Genomic DNA, 18,680 nt, shown 5'->3' with positions numbered 1-18,680 from the left:
TTGAAAGAAAAGAAGAGATGAAAGAACACTTTATCTGCTTCATGGACAAAATATTCAAAAATAAGCATGCTGAAATCGCCCCTCCTCTAACAGATGGTGAAGAATGCTGGTATTTTCCACTATTTGGCGTCCACCATCCTAGAAAACCAAAACAGATCAGGGTAGTCTTTGACAGCAGCGCCAAACATGAAGGTGTGTCATTAAACGATGTATTGTTAACTGGACCAGACCTTAATAACTCACTTCTTGGAGTTCTGATGCGCTTCAGAAAGGAAGCAGTTGCATTCACAGCAGACACTGAACAAATGTTTTACTGCTTCAATGTTCGAGAGGAAGTCAGGAACTGTTTACGCTTTTTGTGGTTCCGTGACAATGATCTTTCCAAAGATGTCACTGAGTACAGAATGACCGCTCATGTTTTTGGAAATACCCCATCGCCAGCAGTTGCCATCTACGGCTTACACCAATCAGTCCTCCAGTGTGAGCCAGAGTGCGATCCAGACGTCAAGCAATTTTTCACATGTGACTTCTATGTGGACGACGGGCAGAAGTCTCTGCCCACCGTTGAAGATGCTGTGTCACTTTTAGAAAGAACCCGTGACACACTTTCAGAGTCAAACCTTAGACTACATAAATCGCGTCAAACAGAAAAGAAGTCTTGGATGCATTCCCTTCCCAAGACCATGCCAAAGATCTAAAAGATTTGGACTTTGATGCAGACTCAGTCCCCATGCAGCTTAGTCTTGGAATTCTGTGGGACATAAAAAGAGACTGTTTTACCTTCAAAACAGCAGATGAGACTAAACCATTTACTCAACGAGGTGTTTTATCGACAATAAATAGCCTTTACGATCCATTAGGCTTCGTCGCGCCAGTCACCATTCAAGGAAAATCTGTCCTCCATGAGCTTACCATTGAAAATGGAGATTGGGATACTCCATTACCCCCAGAAATGGAAGAAACTTGGACACTCTGGAAAGATTCACTCAAAGAACTGTCTGAACTGTCAATTCCCAGAGCATACACAGACATTTCACCTTCTACTGCTCTAAAAAAAGAGCTGTGCATTTTCTCAGACGCATCTACAAAGGCGATAGCAGCAGTAGCCTATTTAAAAGTGACAGATGCAAAAGTAAACTGTCAGGTTGGCTTTGTTATGGGCAAAGCAAAGTTAGCACCACACCCAAACCAGACCATACCGCGATTAGAACTGAATGCAGCTGTGTTAGCAGTAGAACTTGCAGATCTAATCTCAGATGAACTGGACTTTGAGTTAGACCTCACTACGTTCTATACAGACAGTAAAGTTGTCTTAGGTTATATTTACAATGAAACACGTAGATTCTATGTCTATGTCAGCAACCGTGTCAACAGAATTTGCAGGTCATCTCAGCCAAGTCAGTGGCATTACGTAACCAGCAGTCAGAACCCAGCAGACCACGCCACTCGTTCTGTTCCTGTGTATCAGATCCCCCTCACTAACTGGCTCACTGGCCCAGACATTCTGTTCCAAGATCAAAACTCTGCTAATGGCTCTTATGAACTTGTTGAGCCAAACACTGACACAGAAGTCAGGCCGCAGATGTCTACGCTCAAAACTGCTGCCTGCTCCAAACAGCTCAGCTCTTAAAGATTTTCAAAGTTTTCCACCTGGAAATCCCTCACCCGTGCACTTGCTCGTCTCCTGCACATCATTCACAATTTCAGCTCATCCTCATGCAAGCCAAATCAGTGCCATGGCTGGCACTACTGCAAAACAGGACTAACAGTAACTGAGCACAACCAAGCACAAAACATTGTCATTCGAGCAGTGCAAGAGGATGTATATGCTGACGAAATAAAGTGCATACAAAGACAAGACAAACTTCCCAAAACCAGTCCATTGAAAAACTTGGATCTCTTTTTAGACCCAATGGACTCTTACGAGTAGGTGGTCGCATCGCTAACTCAGGCATACACGAAAATGAAAAGAATCCTATCATTGCTCCCAGAGGTGGAAAGAGTACAAAAATATTATACTCAAGTACAAGTACTGTTACTCTGATGTGATTTTACTTAAGTACAAGTAAAGTTACCTGTAAAAAAATCTACTCAAGTAAAAGTAAATGATTTGAAATGTACTGTGAGTAAAAGTAAAAAGTTACTTTTTAACAACGGGTGTTTTCTGCCTCTATTGTGTTGTGCAAGAAGGAAACGAGGGCGTGCGTACGTACATATCAATTAAACTGTTTTATTTACAGGTAGTGAAGCAAATTCAATTAAATACATGAACTGTCTGAATATATACTCGCTCTACCACTGAAGGTTAATGAGCCCACCACAAATGAAGCTCATCACAAGTTTGTCCACTGTTGCCTGTGGCACACGTCTGCCGTCCTGCCATAATGTCGTCCTGTTCAGGTTGTTTGGGCAGCATTCCTGGAGGCTCCAGGCTTCCGTGTTGCCACACCGTCACTAAAGGCCTTCAGCTCTGATGGATGTCTCCTCTGAAAACAGAAAATATACAAATATTTTCATTACTATGTAAATCACTATTTTTATTAAATACTCAGCATTTTATTTATTATACTCTTAGATATGTTTTCTACAACTAATGCATTTGTGCATCAGAATGCAACATTTGGTCACAAAAACATGAAGTATGAGGTACATAATAATAAACAAGAGAAACTGTGATCTAAATGATGAATGTATTCACACAGTGTGTCTTGGTCTGGTTCAAATAACGACCTAATAAAAGAACAGATAAAACTTAAACAATTGTGATTTGTTAATTCGTTTTGAGGATGCCAATGGAAAAGATTTGGGGCTCCCACTCTGGCATTAAAAGTGGAGGCTTGAAAAAAAACTGTGGTTTGGCGTTTGCATGTCAGCAGAGAAAAATGGAGACCAGCTTTCAGAATCAGCGCCTCCATCCACACTGTCTGCTGGTGTGTGAGCAAAGTTATTTGGAAAACGGAGGGAAGAAAGTGTCCGTTTATGAAAAGATGGCATCATGAATTACTCTGCTTTCTCAGCTGTAGGATTATAGGTTAAGACAGATGCTAAATAACTAGCTTGCAAATGTGCATGTATCAGGAGGCGATAAAAGAGTTAAAAAGCTGCCAAATCCTGCCTGGACTGTACAGAGCACGGGGGGAAGCAGCTGAAGGATGTTTGCTGTGGTACCTGGAACACTGATCACGTCAGGTTGCAAGCTAACTTGCACACATGATTAGCCAGCCGAATAACAGCATTAGTTAGCTTGTTGGAAAGAAAACGAGAAACACGACTTACCTCAACATGCTTGCGCACAGGAGCCAGGGGTGCACTGTAGTTTTGTGTCGGTGTCCTCGACGTCTCCACGGTCGTCCACCACAACGCCTTCGCCTGTCTCCACGTTCGCCATCGTCTGTGTGAGACTTGCGCCATGTCTGTCTCTGTTCGCACCAATTAACTCTCCCTCCCGTGATTCAGCACCAGAACGCGTTTTCTCTTCTGTTTCAGCCTTTTTTCCTTTTCTTTTTTTTTTTACTCAGTAACGTTTGTGATGTAAAATGTACCGGAGTACATTACTTAGAAGAAAATGTACTTAAGTAAAAGTAAAATTACACTTTTTAAAAAGTACTTGAAAAGTATAAGTACACAAAAAAGCTACTCAATTACAGGAACGCGAGTAAAGTAATTCGTTACTTTCCACCCCTGATTGTTCCTGGTCACCATCACGTCTCAGCACTTCTCATTAAGCATTACCACAATCAAATTCGTCACCAAGGCTGCTTGTTCACAGAGGGAGCGGTTCGTGCTGCAGGGTGGTGGAAAGTTGGAGGCAAAAGAAAGGTGAGCTCAGTCATCTATCACTGCGTAACATGCAAACGCCTTTGAGCACCTCTGAGTACTCAGAAGATGGCAAACCTCCCTCCAGACTGTCTCACAACATACCCTCCATTCACAAACGTGGGCATCGATGTTTTTGGCCCATGGGTTGTATCTTCAAAGAGAACCAGAGGACATACTATTCAAAACAAAAGGTGGGCTGTCATTTTCACATGCCTAAGTATAAGAGCAGTCCACATTGAAGTGATAGAGTCACTCGACACATCCAGTTTCATCAATGCATTTCAAAGATTTCTCTCTGTCAGAGGACCTGTGAAAACCATCCGCTCTGATAGGGGCACAAACTTTGTCAGTGCATGCAAAGGACTGAAAATTCCCTCCAGCATGAACAATACAACTGTACATACTTACTTGAAAGAACAAGGTTGTACATGGATCTTTAATCCGCCGCATGCTTCTCATTTCGGTGGATCGTGGGAGAGGATGATCGGTCTTGCACGGAAAATACTGGACACAATGTTTTTCCAGTTCAAAAACACTAAGCTCACTCATGAAGTTCTTGTTACCTTGATGGCCGAAGTGTCAGCCATTATAATGCTCGCCCATCGTTTCCCATCTCAACTGACCCCAACGAGCCTTTCTTTTGAACCCAGCCACTCTGCTCACTCAAAAGGGAGCTCCTCTTCTGCACCAGCAGGGAGCTTTTCAGTGTCAGACCTCTACAAACATCAGTGGCGCCAAGTCCAGCACCTTTCAAATAACTTCTGAGGCAAGTGGAGGAAGAGTTTCTGCTACACTGCAGCCACGACGCAAGTGGCAATCTAACCCACCCGAACATCAACCCAGGGAGTACAGTTGTACTCAAGGACAGTCAGTTACCCAAAACGAATGGCTCTTGGACTTGTAACTGAAACATTAACTTCAAAAGATGGCACAGTCCGTACAGTGGAGGTTAAAGTTGTTAAGTCAGAGGGTACTAAAGTGTTAACTAGACCTATTTCTGAACTTGTTGTATTGGTTCCATCAAATTATTCTGTAAGTTATTTGTGGCGATAAATGACGCCAGACGGGGAGTGTTCTGTCTTGCATAAAATGTTAATGAAATGTAAAATGTTTTCCCTTTTTGTTTTGGCAACATTTCATGTGCTTTTGGTGTCCTCTAATGGACAATCTTGGTCTTTATGTGTGGTGTGCATTTTATTTTGAAAAGAGCTTTGTTTAGCGGAAGTGACTGTTCAACAGCTGAGCAGATGATGTCAGCTCCCGGTGCCATCCCAATGATCGCAATGTCTTTATATTTTGAGGTTGCATCGCCGGTCAGTGTTTTAGTTATATTTAAAACATGTTTATTTAGTCTTTGTAATATTTTCTAGAAGCTAAGGTTAGGCTGAGTGACTTTATTAACTTTGTGAGTTGATCGCCTGAAACGCAGGATCAGCAAGATGACGTCTCGGCCGTTACTACAGTGTTTATTACGTGTTAATACATTGTGTTAGGCTTTACTACTGTCTCAGGTGCATATTTTAATTGTATTGTTTCCTGCCTTTTTTAGTTTCACTGTTCTAAGTGTCAGTAAACCTGCTGAGACACAGCTAAGCCCGCAGAGTCATTGATATGAGGAATGCGTTAACATCCATAACGTCCGCAACGGCACATCTACGTTGGCGGTCCCGATATCCTTGCCAAGAGCTACTAGCCACAGTTTTAGCCTTTCAGGGTCCTGGTCAGATAACTTGTGGAAAGTCACGGAACGGGATCTCCTCAGGCAGCTGCGCTTCATTTGACTGAAGCACTCAGAATAGGCACACACTCGAACCATGTTTTTAATTTGACTAATAATGATTTATCAAGTTTTTCTGCCTTGGGAAACGCTAACCTACTCCTCGTCAGACTCACAGCAGAGTGTAAACAGCAGAACTTCTTGTTCTACGCTTGCAATTTAGCACGTACTGAGCAGGATTACTGTTGCAACAACACATCATCAGTAGGGTAAAACTAACCTGTCTCACGACGGTCTAATCCCAGCTCACGTTCCCTATTAGTGGGTGAACAATCCAACGCTTGGTGAATTCTGCTTCACAATGACAGGAAGAGCCGACATCGAAGGATCAAAAAGCGGCGTACTATGAACGCTTGGCCGCCACAAGCCAGTTATCCATGTGGTAACTTTTCTGACACCTCCTGCTTAAAACCCAAAAAGTCAGAAGGATCCTGAAAGCGCGCAAGCATCTGGCTTGGTCTGCAGCAGCTTCCATAGTTCAGGGTGCGCGCGCAGACGTGCACTGCGGAAGTATGAGAGAGGACTGTTTACGCTCAAAAAATGTAATAAATGACCGCATTTTGAATTAATTATGGACGTTACCCACTCAGGACACTTGGATTACAGCGGACGAGCAGTATGAAGGAAAATATGCATGTTTTGTGGACTTTATGGACCTTTTTCTTTCGGGCTCTATCGGTCCCTGTTATATGGAAGTTTGTTGACAACAAAAATCCCCCCGGATCTCCGGCTGCATTTGAGACATCAAGAAAGTGCTCCAGAGTGTTGCTCAGCATGAGGGTGAGTAGAAAATGAGGCCAAATCATTGTTTGGGTGAAGTATTCCTTTAAACTCTATGTTGAGATTTAATTTTTTAATGGAAGAAACTACTACAACCTGACACAGGCTGTAACAGCATCTCACTGTGTGTGTTGTTATGCAGTAATATTAGTGTCGGACTATTTGTGGCCATTATATACTGAAAATGCAACTCTGTCAAAGATAACATGTTTTTGTACCTGAAAATTCCTCTCTGTTGTAAAGTTAAACAAATACTAAAGGCCAAAATATTGTAAAACAGTAAACTATTCTGTCTGCAATTCATATTTTTTTTGTTGCAAGTGTTAAAGCTAGGGTTGGCGATCTGAATTAAATATTTTTTTTTAAATACTGGTTAAAATGATCTTTATGACCCGATGGGAAGCAATTCATAGTGTGTTCTTAAAGTAAAGCGGAAAATATTCGCTATCTACAGCAGGAGTAAAACAGGAAAAACAGCAACCAATAGTCTTGCCGGGACGCCGTGGTTGTAAACCAATCAAATCCCTTCATTCTACCAGCCCCCTACACGACATTTCAATGGCGTGCACTGGCCCTGGTTCAGTGAGCGCATTGCCAAGCTGAAAGGACGGAGTGTTGATGCAGATGGCGGAGAAGAATGTTTGGGGGTTTATTTACCGTTGAGTGCGCCATAACTTGGCGTAGTGCAAATAAAGAAAAACGAAGAAACTCCCAACGGGAGCTCCTCCAATGGGTGGGAGCTGGGCAGAGCTAGGCGGAGCCTTGGGGAGATGCTACATTCGAATACATGCCAAGTTGTCCAAGATCACCAACCCTAGCTTTAAGGGACCAAAGCAGAAGTTATTTCATTCTAGGCCTCGGCACGTTAACGCGTTGAAAACACCTTTTTAATCAGGCTTTTAGCTGACCTTTTGTAGTCCTCTTATTTCCATCATTATTTATGTAATTTTATTCTATTGTATTATGTACTTTTACCTTGTTTATTTTTTTACTTTGTAATTTCGTATCATATTTTATCATGTTTTAGCTGTTTAATTCCAGTGTTTCCTCAGGGGAGTCCTTCACACCGGGAGTTGGTCCCAGTCCGGTGCTGGGGTTACTGTGCTCAGGTCCTCTGGCCAGGGATGGCCTGGGGCTCCACTTTGGTGTGCGGGTTCCCTTGGTCTGACGGGGTTCGGGGTCGGGCGCTGGAGCCCCAGTATTAATGACCCTCACTTCTCGCGGTTGGGCGGAACCACTGGTGGTGTTTTCCCATGATGCTCAGTGCCATGCCATGTCTTCTCTGTTCTGTGCAATATAATGGGAGTGTGTGTGTGTTTGTGTGGTGTGTGTGTGGTGCATACTGTTTGATGGCGCGGTTTTTATTGTTTTTGTTTTTACTGTTCAGCACTTTGCGTTGTTTTATAAATATGAAAAAGTGCTATACCAATTAAAGTTGATTGATTGATTGATTAACACACCTGCTCCTTATATAAAGCCGACAAATATTTTCATCGGGCATAAACGCGATGAAAGCCTTTTTTTAAATCACCGATGCCGCTGCAATGCGACGATTTGCACAGTTATATAATACAGGCGCCTTGTTTGATCAATGCCGCCTGGTCACATGATCTGGTCACATGACCAGACAGTCGCTCATGCTGCGGCTCGTAGCTAAGCTACTCAGTTCAATCAGAAAGTCGAACATGAAACTCCAGGTACATTATCCACCTCTAACCTGTCAGTCACCATAATCACACAGTTTGTCCTCCAGTCCCCCGCCTGCTACGTGAGAAGTGGCGCACGAAAAAAAACTGCAAATTGTCGCGCCGCAGGCGGCATCGTGATTCAAAAAAAAAAAAAAAAAAAAACAGAGGCCGTCGCGCCATCGTGATTTAAAAAAAGAGGCTTTTGGCTGAGTTGGTAAACAGCTTACAGTCAAGTCGCACCGACCAACTCGGCCCAAGTGAGAGCCCCCCCGCGAGGCCGACTTGCTTGAGCCGACTTCACTGTATCCCGGGAGCGGTGCTGAGTTGGCAGGGCCGACCTTCGGTTATCATCAACTGGGACCAAAGTAAATGCCAGTGTACCAGGAGGAACACAACCAACAAGTAATCGTTTATTTTGTCAATATCATCACTCACATCAGCATTTTATTTCCATTTCTTGAAAGCCACATTTATTGTGACAGACCACAAACTGGAATTTTCCGAAGCAGCATAAACAGTGTCTGAATCAGTAATGCTTCCTTCAAACTGGTGATTTCTTGTGATTTTGGGTTCAAGCGGGACTTCCTGGATGACATCCCTTAGTCTTCATGATTTTATCCATTGTGAGTATTCAGGTGGTGCAGCAATTAATTACAATAAAAAAAAAAAAGAAAAAAAAACTTTACCACACATAATTCACACAGAATAAGAATTCACACAGTATGAAATCTCATGTTGGTGCTTCAAATCACACCGTGACTGAAACTTACCACTTTTTACAAGAATGAGAATTTTCACCTGTGTGCGTCTCTTAGGACATTCAAAGCACTCTGTCGACTGAAACTTTTACCACATGTTCACAAGAATGAGGCTTCTCACCTGTGTGAATTCTCATGTGAACGTTCAATTACCTCACTTGAATGAAACTTTTGCCACATTGTTTCACAAGAATAAGGCTTTTGACCGTGTGAATTCTCATGTGAAGCTTCAAATTACCTTGGCCGACTGAAACTTTTGCCACATGTTCACAAGAATGAGGCCTTCTCACCGTGTGAATTATCATGTGAACCTTCAAAGTACATTGCTGAATGAAACTTTTGCCACATGTTTCACAAGAATGCACTTCTCACCTGTATGAATTCTCTTGTGGGCCACAACTGAACTCTGTTGCTGAAACTTTTTGCCACTGTTTCACAAGAATGAGGCTTCTCACCTGTGTGATTTCTCTTGTTGACCAACAATGAACTCCGTTGACTGAACTTTTTTCCACATGTGTTCACAAGATGAGGCTTCACCCCGAATGGAATTCTCATGTGAACCTTCAAAGAAATCTGCTGACTGAAACTTTTGCCAATGTTTCACAAAATGAGGCTCTCACCTGTGTGAGTTCTCTTGTGGACCAACAAAGAACTGTGACAGTGAAACCTTTTGCCACATGTTTCCAAAATGAGGCTTCTCACCTGTGTGAGTTCTCTTGTGGATGAACAAAGAACTGTGACAACTGAACTTTTTTGCCACATGTTTCACAAGAATGAGGCTTCTCACCCGTTCGTGATTCTCAGTGTGAACCTTCAAAGTACATTGTTGACTGAACCTTTTTGCCAATGTTTCACAAGAATGAGGCTTTCTCGCCTGTTGTGAATTCTCATGTGAACCTTCAAATGACTCTGTCGACTGAAACTTTTGCCACATGTTTCACAAAATGAGACTTCTCACCTGGTGAGTTCTCTTGTGGTCCAACAATGACTCAGTTGACTGAAACTTTTTCCACAGTTTCACAAGAATGAGGCTTCTCACCTGTGTGAATTCTCTTGTGACCACAATGAACTCCGTTTACCGAAACTTTTTCCACATGTTTCACAGAATATGGCTTCTCACCTGTGTGAGTTCTCTGTGGACTGATAAATCTCTCCGTGCGTGAAACTTTTGCCACATATTCACAAGAATGAGGCTTCTCACCTGTGTGAACTCTCTTGTGGACCAACAAATGACTCAGGTGAATGAACCTTTTGCCACATGTTTCACAAAGTATCTTCTCATCCGTGACCCATTCTGACCTTCTGACATAATGATGTTTTTATGGTCAGTTTTCTCACACATTCTTTACAAAGCGCTTTTCACATTCGGCCTGCTTCTCTGAAACATGAAGGTTGTTCACACTGTTTCTATGAAACTGTTGAGTTTTTTCAGCTTTGCATTTCCAGTTGATTCTGAGTCACTGTCTTTTTTCACATGGTGGACTTCAGAGTCCTGAGAGAGGAACTGCTCAGTCTCTGGTGCTTCTGCTTCACTCAGGTCACTCATGATCCTCAACAGAAGGAACCTGAAATTTTCACTTTCAACACTATCAGAATAAATCGTTCTCCCTTCTGGCTGGTACTGAGTTCCTCGTAGTTCCTCAATCTGTGAAGATTCTGGTTCCTCCTGCTCCTCCTTAAACTGACCAAGTACTGGTTCTTCTTCTTCTTCTCTGATCTGTGGAGGTTCTGGTTCTTCTTCTTCTTGATCTGTGAGGGTTTCTGGTTTCTTCTTCTTTTATCTGTGGAGGTTCTGGTTCTTCTTCTTCTTCTTTTATCTGTGGAGGCTCTGGTTCATCCTGTTCTAGATAGTAGTTTGTTTCCTGTTTAAAGAGCTGCTCCTCTCTGCAGTCATGGTCCTGTTGGAGCTCTGCAAGGAACAAATGCAGAAGATAAAAGATTAGCAACATTATCTCTACAGTTCCAATAAACACTGTTACCTGGCATTCAAGCTGAAACTTCATTCAAAATTCAAAAACACCGGTACCGTCCCATTGTTACTTATTGATCATCTTCAGCTGCTGATTGATTACTTATTTGGATTAACTTTGTTGAAGCAGTGTATTCACTCACATGCAACATTCTGTTAATTGTTTACTACACTACCTGGGTGGAGGGACAATGAGACATCCTGCTTTTAATGGTACCAGGAAATGCCTCTTCAAACAACATCAACCTCCACAACTTCACTGGGCAGACCAGTGAGGGGAAAAAGTTCCATCAAGCACGTCTGCTCACAGCGCCATAATGATGGAGAACCTCCAGCAGTCACATTCATGTGTTCATTCACACGTTTCCAAACCTGCTCTGTGTAACTTGACTTGAGGATTCCAGTTGATTTCCAGCATTCTGCGTTGACGACCAATCTCCTCCTCGTACTGAACCACAGTTGGTTGAAACAGGGTGAATATTTCCTCAGCAGCAGCAGTTAGTCTCTGGGTGGTCAAGTCTCTCACAGAGTGGTTGGAGCTCGTCTGCTGGTTACCATTGTGTTGCTGTGGACTCTCTGGAGGGAAACAAGACAAAAGTCACTGATGCGATGGATGTGAAGGGGTTACAGTGATGGGTGGATGAAACAGGACAGGACACTCTGAAATCAGAAACATTCAAAGACAGAAAAAATCTACTCATTTCGTAAGTTGAAAGCACCTGTGGGGTGTAAAGGAAAAAAGGAAAACTATCTGGATGCAACATTACTTTCTCTGAGCTCTGAAAACCTTTGTGGGAAGTTTCCAATGTGCTATGTTTCAGATTTTGTTCCGAGCATCACTTGAACGCATCATTACTCGGAACGATTTACTGAAATGTCTGTTTTATAAACGTGAACCGTAAAATCTACACAAACGCGTTTGCTCACATTGAGTGTAAATAAATCACTTCCTCAGCTTGCAAACAGCTCAAACATCGTTTCCTCTGTTTCTGATACAGAAGCTGTTTAATACTGAAGGTTTTTGTTACTTCACTGTGAACAAGAACTGCAGCCTGCAGCCTCGTTCTGTCTGCATGCTTTAAAATAAATGTAACGATCCTCCAGCAGTCACATTCATGTGTTCATTCTCACGTTTCAATACCTGTTCTGTGGAAGTTGATTTGAGATTTCCAGTTGATTTCCAGAAGTTTTCTCTGTCGATAAATCTCCTCCTCGAACTGGACGGTAGTTTGTTGAAACGCGGTGAATATTTCTCCAGCAGCAGCAGTTAGTCGCTGCTTGATAAACTCTCTCAAAGCCTGAACTGAACTCATTGTTGCTGCAGGAGATGAAATATTTCCCTGAGGGGACAAAGCAACACAGCCGCCACGACTTCTACTTCTTCTTCTCCGTTGGCTGTTGTACGGCAGACGCGGGCTATAAAAGCGCATTACCGCCACCGTCTGGATGTATGAGTGAATGAACTCTCACAGTTATGGCTCACAAATGTAACAATGAAAAATTGGGAGCATGCAAGCTACAGGAGAAAACAAACAAAACCTAGATTCTATTATTAATCCCATCTTAAGATATTCAAATAAATACTTAACTGCATGATCTGATGGCTTGTCTAAAATTTACTTCACTCTGAAGATCACATCCTGTCCTCAACCTTGCTTTTAAAAACTCTTCTCTCTCTTTCAAAGGTTCTGCATGTAATCAGAACGTGCTCTATGGTTTCTGCTTCATGACACTCATCACATTCTCCAGAGCTATGTTTCCCCATCAACTGCAGCGTTTTGTTCAGACCAGTATGTTCTATTCTACTTTGTTAGTGCTTAGCCCGCCTACGGGCTTCGCTAGTGGCACTCCCCTTGGCGCAGCCAATCAACTGAGACAACAAAGCTCGCGCACCAATCCCCGCCGCCCAATGGCACAGCTCCACGCCCCCCGAGGGTATACCCCGAGAGAGACGCAGCCATTCTCCCCTTCTTCCTCAGCATGACTGAGACATTAATGTGGCGAGGTGAATCAGATTAAACGACGCCAGACAACGTCACCTTGGGAATTGCACCCAAGGAAATAACTAAAAGTGAGGACACTCGGGTTCGTCGCTTAAGAAGCAGGAGACGTGGGTTCTGGCCAACAGAAAATATCTTTATTAAATATTAAATTTCAAAAACACATTCATTCCTCTTAAAGAAGGGGAAGAGGGGGAGCCCAATCAGAAGCTGAGGCGTATTGAAGGCTCGGGAGGATCACCCCAGACACACATGGACACTTTAACTCACTGACAATAAACGTGAACACACTCAAAAAGGGGTGCGCAGCACATCACACGGGAAGGAGACCCACCACCCAGGACACCGATGCACCACCATCTTGCTCAGCTTCTGGAAGGGAGGGAAAAAGACAAGGGGAGTTAAAAAAAAAAAAAAAAAAAAGTTTTTCCCTCACATTCCTGCATTAAAAAAAAAAAGAATAATTAACAACTAACACGAGTGGGAGGGCAGCCATAACTCACAAGTAAAATAAATAAATGCAAACCTGTAACTGCCACAGCCCCAAACAAAACAAAAGTAATGAAAAATAACAAAAACAACAACAAAATATACCACGCTTGTCTTAAAACAAAATTAATCATAGCAGAAAGAGAAGATAATAGAGCAAAGAGATCGCTTCTGTCTTCCGCCTGGTGTTCCACAAGCGTTCAAGCTCTGTTCAGGAGGTCAGCCAGTGGATTGGAGCGCAGCAAACTGCAGATGGCCGACTCCACAGAGCAGAGGCAGACCAGGCTTAATTAGGTGTGCCAACACTGATCGTGGCAGCCCCCGGAAGGACAAAACAGCCGACAGGTTCCACTGCAGATTGATCAGCCATTCCTAATATACAATTGAAAAAGGCAGTCATACATCTGCTCAAACTGACTTAGAATAAATGTGCTTCTAAACTGCGTACCTGGCCAAAAAGCATAACACACCCAGTAGGAGAGGTGGGGAGTCTGTGACCTCGCGACAGCCACCTAAACACAAACAGCTGATTACTGCCAGCTAATCATGACAGAAGGGGTGCGCCTCCAGAAGGAAAGCTGTACTCACTCATTTAGCAGTAAGCCGACTCGCAGATGAAGGGGGAAATTACCCTAAACGCAGCCAAGCAGACAACACAGCTCGCAGGGCTCACGCAGCTCACACCAGGAAGTGAGGAAGCCCAGGGGCGGGGTCCTCTCCAGACTCAGCGGGAGCACTGCACCAGTGAGCATGAGCTACTTTTATACACAGCTCCCCCTGCCGGGATTGGTTATTATTACAAGCTAGGAGAGGGCCTCCTCCTGCTACATTAAGAAGCCACAAGTTTCTTCGGATCAAGACGGATGGACCGTCCCGTGACCAGTTGCCATCGGTGTCGGGCCTATCACCCTGCTCATCGAGCAAGATCATCAGGAGCGCTGCTTTGTCTGCCTCGGCTGACGATATCACTGCCAGCGGCCTTCCTCCCTGTCTGCCTCGCTCTGCCGCTCAAGGTAACCCAGCGGTGAGCGGCCTTTATGGGCGCCGTCTCACCGGCTCCCATGCATGCGGCAGCAGCAGCAGCGTCCCCGCGTCTGAGGAGCCCGCGCAACACGACGGCGCCTTCTCCACCATCTCCAGACCGTCATGAGACAGGTTAGTTGCCCTACTCATGATGTGTTGTTGCAGTACTCCTGCCAGAGCCCCCCTGTGAGCCCGTGGAGCACCTCGCAGGGCTCTTCACCTCCGCCACTCAACGCACCGGCCTCGCGCCTCCACTGTAGCCTCCGAGCCGGCGCAGCGCGACTTAGCACTCAGACTAGCAACCCAGTCACGGACTCGTTCCCTGACTGCGGTGCTGTGTCCTGCCATGCCACCGTTCCAGGGCTCACCACCAAGAGGACGGTGAGGGGCTACCATTAGCATGGCTGTTGTGATACATCGCTAGGAGCAGCCAGCCTCCCCTCTTCCCGTGCTTGTATGACTGAGCATACCAAGCTCGGTGGGGCTCTCTCCCTCCCTTCTCTCGCTACATGATAAAGCAGAGAATCACGAGCGGAGCGCACGCTAAGCAGCCCAGACGCATGGTGCTTTCACCGGCTCTCGCTCCACCTGCTCGCCGCGCTGCTGCTGTGTAAGCGGGACGCAGCTCGAGCTTGGCCGCTGGTTCTCCCGCCGAGCGTGAGGCGCAAACGGAGCACTGTCGAGATCCTGCAAGGTGCCTCGCAATGTTCCAAACAACTTTCCGCCGGTTTCCGCCTCTGTTAAGCACAGTGAAGCATCAGAGCGGTGGAGCCACGCCAGCCTGGTCCCCGCTGATGAGTGCCCCACTCCGGTAGCATCACCACAGCCTGAGAAACTTTGGGACCACACCGCCTCCGCAAGTTTTGTCCCCTACAAAGCGTTTGTCCGCGGCCCAGAAGCGGCCGCCCGCATTCTTTCATGGGATGCCCTCTCCACAGCTACATATCTCAAGAGCAGCTAACCTCCCCCTTCCCATGCTTGTATGAATAATCATCAAGCTCGGCGGGGCTCTTCCCTCCCTTCGCCCGCTATGTGATAAGTGGCGTAGAACGGTGAGCGGACTGCGCACAGAGCTGCCTGGACGCACGCACACACCGTCACTGGCTCTTCCTCCACACTCTTGCGGCGCGGCGGCTGTGGACGTGGGGCACAGCAGCGAGCTGGGGCTGCTAGCTTTCCCGCCGTGTGCGTCACACAAGCCGAGTGCTGTCGATGTCCTGCCGGCACCCCGCAAACGCTCCAGACTGCACTGTCTGCCAGCTTCGGCTCATGTGAGTACGACGAAGCAACAGAGTGGCGAAGTCGTGCCGGCCCGGGTCCCCACCGTGGGGCATCCCAGCCCCGGCGGCACCCGTAACACTCCCAGCTGCATTTTCCGCTGGCTTCTGCTCGTGTTAGCACAGCGAAGCGTCAGAGTGGCAGGACTTTACCTGCCCGGGTCCCTGTCATAAGGCGCCCCGCTCCTGGCATCACTCGCAACGCTTCCAGCTGCGTTTATCCGCCGGCCTCCGCTCGTGTTAGCACAGCGAGGGCGTCAGAGTGGCGGAGCCGTGCCGCCCCGGGCTACTGCCGTGCAGAATCCCGGCCCCGGCATCACTCATACCGCTTCCAGCGATGTTCCTCCGCCGGCTCCTGTCTGTGTTAGCACAGCGGAGCGACAGAGCAGCGGACTTGTCCCGGCCAAGGTTCCCGCCGTAAGGCGCCCCGGTCCCGGCTTCATTTGTTACGCTCCCAGCGACGTTTTTCCGCCGGCTTCCACCTGTATTGACACCCGCAAAGCCTCAGAGCGGCAGAGCTGTGCCGGCCCGGGCGTCTATGAGCGTCATGGTCCCGCATCATCACCGAGTTTCTCAGCGGCCCGAGAAACCTCTGGATCACGCCACCTCCACCAGATTTGTCCCCAATAAAGCGTGGTCCGCGGCCCCGAAGCGGCCGCCCCGCAATCCTTCTTGGACCCCCCCCCCCCCCCCCCCCCCCCCCCCCCCCCCCCCCCACCACCACCACCACCACCACCACCATCGCCGTGCTGCAGCCGTGGAAGCGGGTCACAGCAGCAAGCTAAGGCCACTGGTTCACCCGCCGTGCGCTACGCACATGAGGAACGTCGTCGAGGTCCCGCCGGTACCTTGCAAACACTCCAAACTGTTTTTTCCCGCTGGCTTCTGCCTGTGTCAGCACAGTGAAGCGTCAGAGCAGTGGAGCCCTCCGGCCCGGGTCCCCGCCCGATGAGCACCCCGGCCCCGGCATCATTCATAAACGCTCCAAGCTGCGTTTTACACCGGCTTCCACCTGTGTTAGCACAGCAAAGCGTCAGAGCGACGGAGCTGTGCCAGCCCAGGTTCCCGCTGATGAGCATCCTGGCCCCAGCATCATCACCGAGGTCAGCGGCCCGAGAACTTCGGGATCACGCCGCCTCTACCGGGTTTGTTCCCAGCAAAGTGCTGGTTCACGACCCCGAAGCGGCCGCCCGTTCTCTTTCATGGGACGCCCCCTCCACAGCCCTTTTCGTCGGGGGCCCCCCCATCTCCCAAGGCTGGGAGTTCACCTGCAGTTCGCCTGTCGCCTGCCTCTCTTCAATGGGATTCTTCGTACGCGGCTTGCATGCCCTGTGGGGGTGGCCACTCTCAAAGCAGAAGTATCCTCGCTCCTCCGCCGGGGTGCGGTTACGGAGCTGAGCGCGGAGGAGGCGCACTCAGGCCTTTATTCCCCCTTCTTCTTGGCTTCCAAGAAGAGTGGAGACATGAGACCCTTCCTGGACCTGCGGGTCCTAAACACTCACATAGCCACCAGGAGGTTCCACATGTTGACGGTTAAGCACCTCCTTGAGAGCTCCTGGGGTTCTTGGTGAACCGGGACAAGAGCGCCCTCACCCCATCTCAGCACATGGCTTATCTGGGTTTGGAGCTGGACACGCTCTCTATGACGGTCCGCCTTTCTGCGGACAGGTGACCCTCCCTCCTCTCGGCCCTGAGGTCTGCAGTGACCACACCTCTGGTCAGGGTCTGTTGGTCAGGACCGTCCTGGGTTTTAATGGCCGTGGCCCACCCAGTGGTATGGTTGGGCCTTCTACGCATGTGCAGGCTGCAACAGTGGTTTGCATGCCTCCGCTGCTTGGGGAAGCGGGATGGATGCAGCAAGGTCTCGATCCCACCCCAGGCATGCCAGGATCTCCTTTTCTGGATGGATCCTGTTCTCCTATGCAAGGTGTCCCCCTGGGCTGCGTATCGCATTACGGTGAGGTGTTCACGGATGTGTCTCTCGCAGGATGGGGAGGCACCCTGGCCCACTACGCGGTGGGCGGTGCCTGGGATTCCATGGAGTTCCTCCAGGCCCTGCTGGACAGCGGCCGTGCTGCATCCACACTGCGGTGTTTGCATCAGCCATTACAGTGGGTTACGGCTGCTTCGGTCACTTCTCTGCACGCAGTCACCCGCTGGTGAAGTGGTTTCTGCGTGGGGTGTGTCAGCTACGGCCACCCCCAGGCATGGGATCGCCCCGTGGGACCTCCACATTGTGTTGGAGGGTCTTAGGGGGGCCTCCCATTTTTGGGCCGTTGGAGCAGGCGGAGGACCGCTTTCTCCCCTTCAAGGCCGCCATCTTGTTCGCACTAGCATGTGCCAAAAGAGTTGGGGTTCTCCGCACCTTGTCGGTCTGCCCATCCAGCATGGTGTTCAGCCAGGATAAAGGTCTCATGCACCTTTGGCCTGACCCGGCCTTTCATCCCGAGGTGATCACTTCGGACTTCCGGTCGCGAGTGATCCGGGTCAGAACGCTTAGCTCCCTGCCTGGCTCGTCTGAGGACGGCCCGCGGCTGCGGTTGCTGTGCCTGGTCAGGGTTCTGCATTACTATGTCCAGTGCACAGCTGGCTTTCACACCACGGACCAGCTGTTTGTGAGGTTTGGAGCCCAGGGGTGTGGAGCCCCGCTGACCTCTGAGCATCTTGCCCACTGGGTGGGGGGCACTATTGCAGCTGGCAACACAGCACAGAATCTCTCGCCGCCGGCAGTGATTCGCGCTCATTCCACACAGCGTGTGGCTGCTTCTGTGGCCCTGTGCAGAGGTGTCACGGTGAGTGACATCTGCCAGGCTGCCTCCTGGGCCTCCGTGTCCACCTTTGTGTGTTCATATCTTATGGATATGTGCACAGACACTGTGGCCATGTCGGTTTTCAGCGAGGACATGAGCTCTGTCGCTTAACTGTATTGATGCTGCCGCATCCCGAGTGGGGCTGCAGAGCAGGGCTTTCCCGCCTGCCGCTTGGCTCTGCCGCGGTCTGCGGATGTTGTTACATTGACAGTGTTCGCGGGAACAGGAGTTCTGCCGCTTGCCGTATTGGGTCATCTTGGCGGGGTGCCGCTTCCAGTGTTTGGGTCGCG

At 47.8% G+C, this 18,680-nt stretch overlaps 1 long non-coding RNA gene across 1 annotated transcript; it reads right to left on the bottom strand.

Moving 5' to 3' along the window:
• Positions 1-10,595: 10,595 nt before the first annotated feature.
• On the bottom strand, positions 10,596-12,071 carry LOC115394164 (uncharacterized). Its single transcript, XR_003932019.1, has 3 exons — positions 11,933-12,071; positions 11,164-11,367; positions 10,596-10,731 (listed from the first exon to the last, which is right to left on the bottom strand). It is a non-coding gene; the product is annotated as an uncharacterized LOC115394164 (long non-coding RNA).
• Positions 12,072-18,680: the final 6,609 nt, after the last annotated feature.

Source organism: Salarias fasciatus, chromosome 9 (assembly GCF_902148845.1).
Source record: "Salarias fasciatus chromosome 9, fSalaFa1.1, whole genome shotgun sequence".
Taxonomy (NCBI): domain Eukaryota; kingdom Metazoa; phylum Chordata; class Actinopteri; order Blenniiformes; family Blenniidae; genus Salarias; species Salarias fasciatus.
This window is presented reverse-complemented; position numbering and strand designations above follow the sequence as displayed.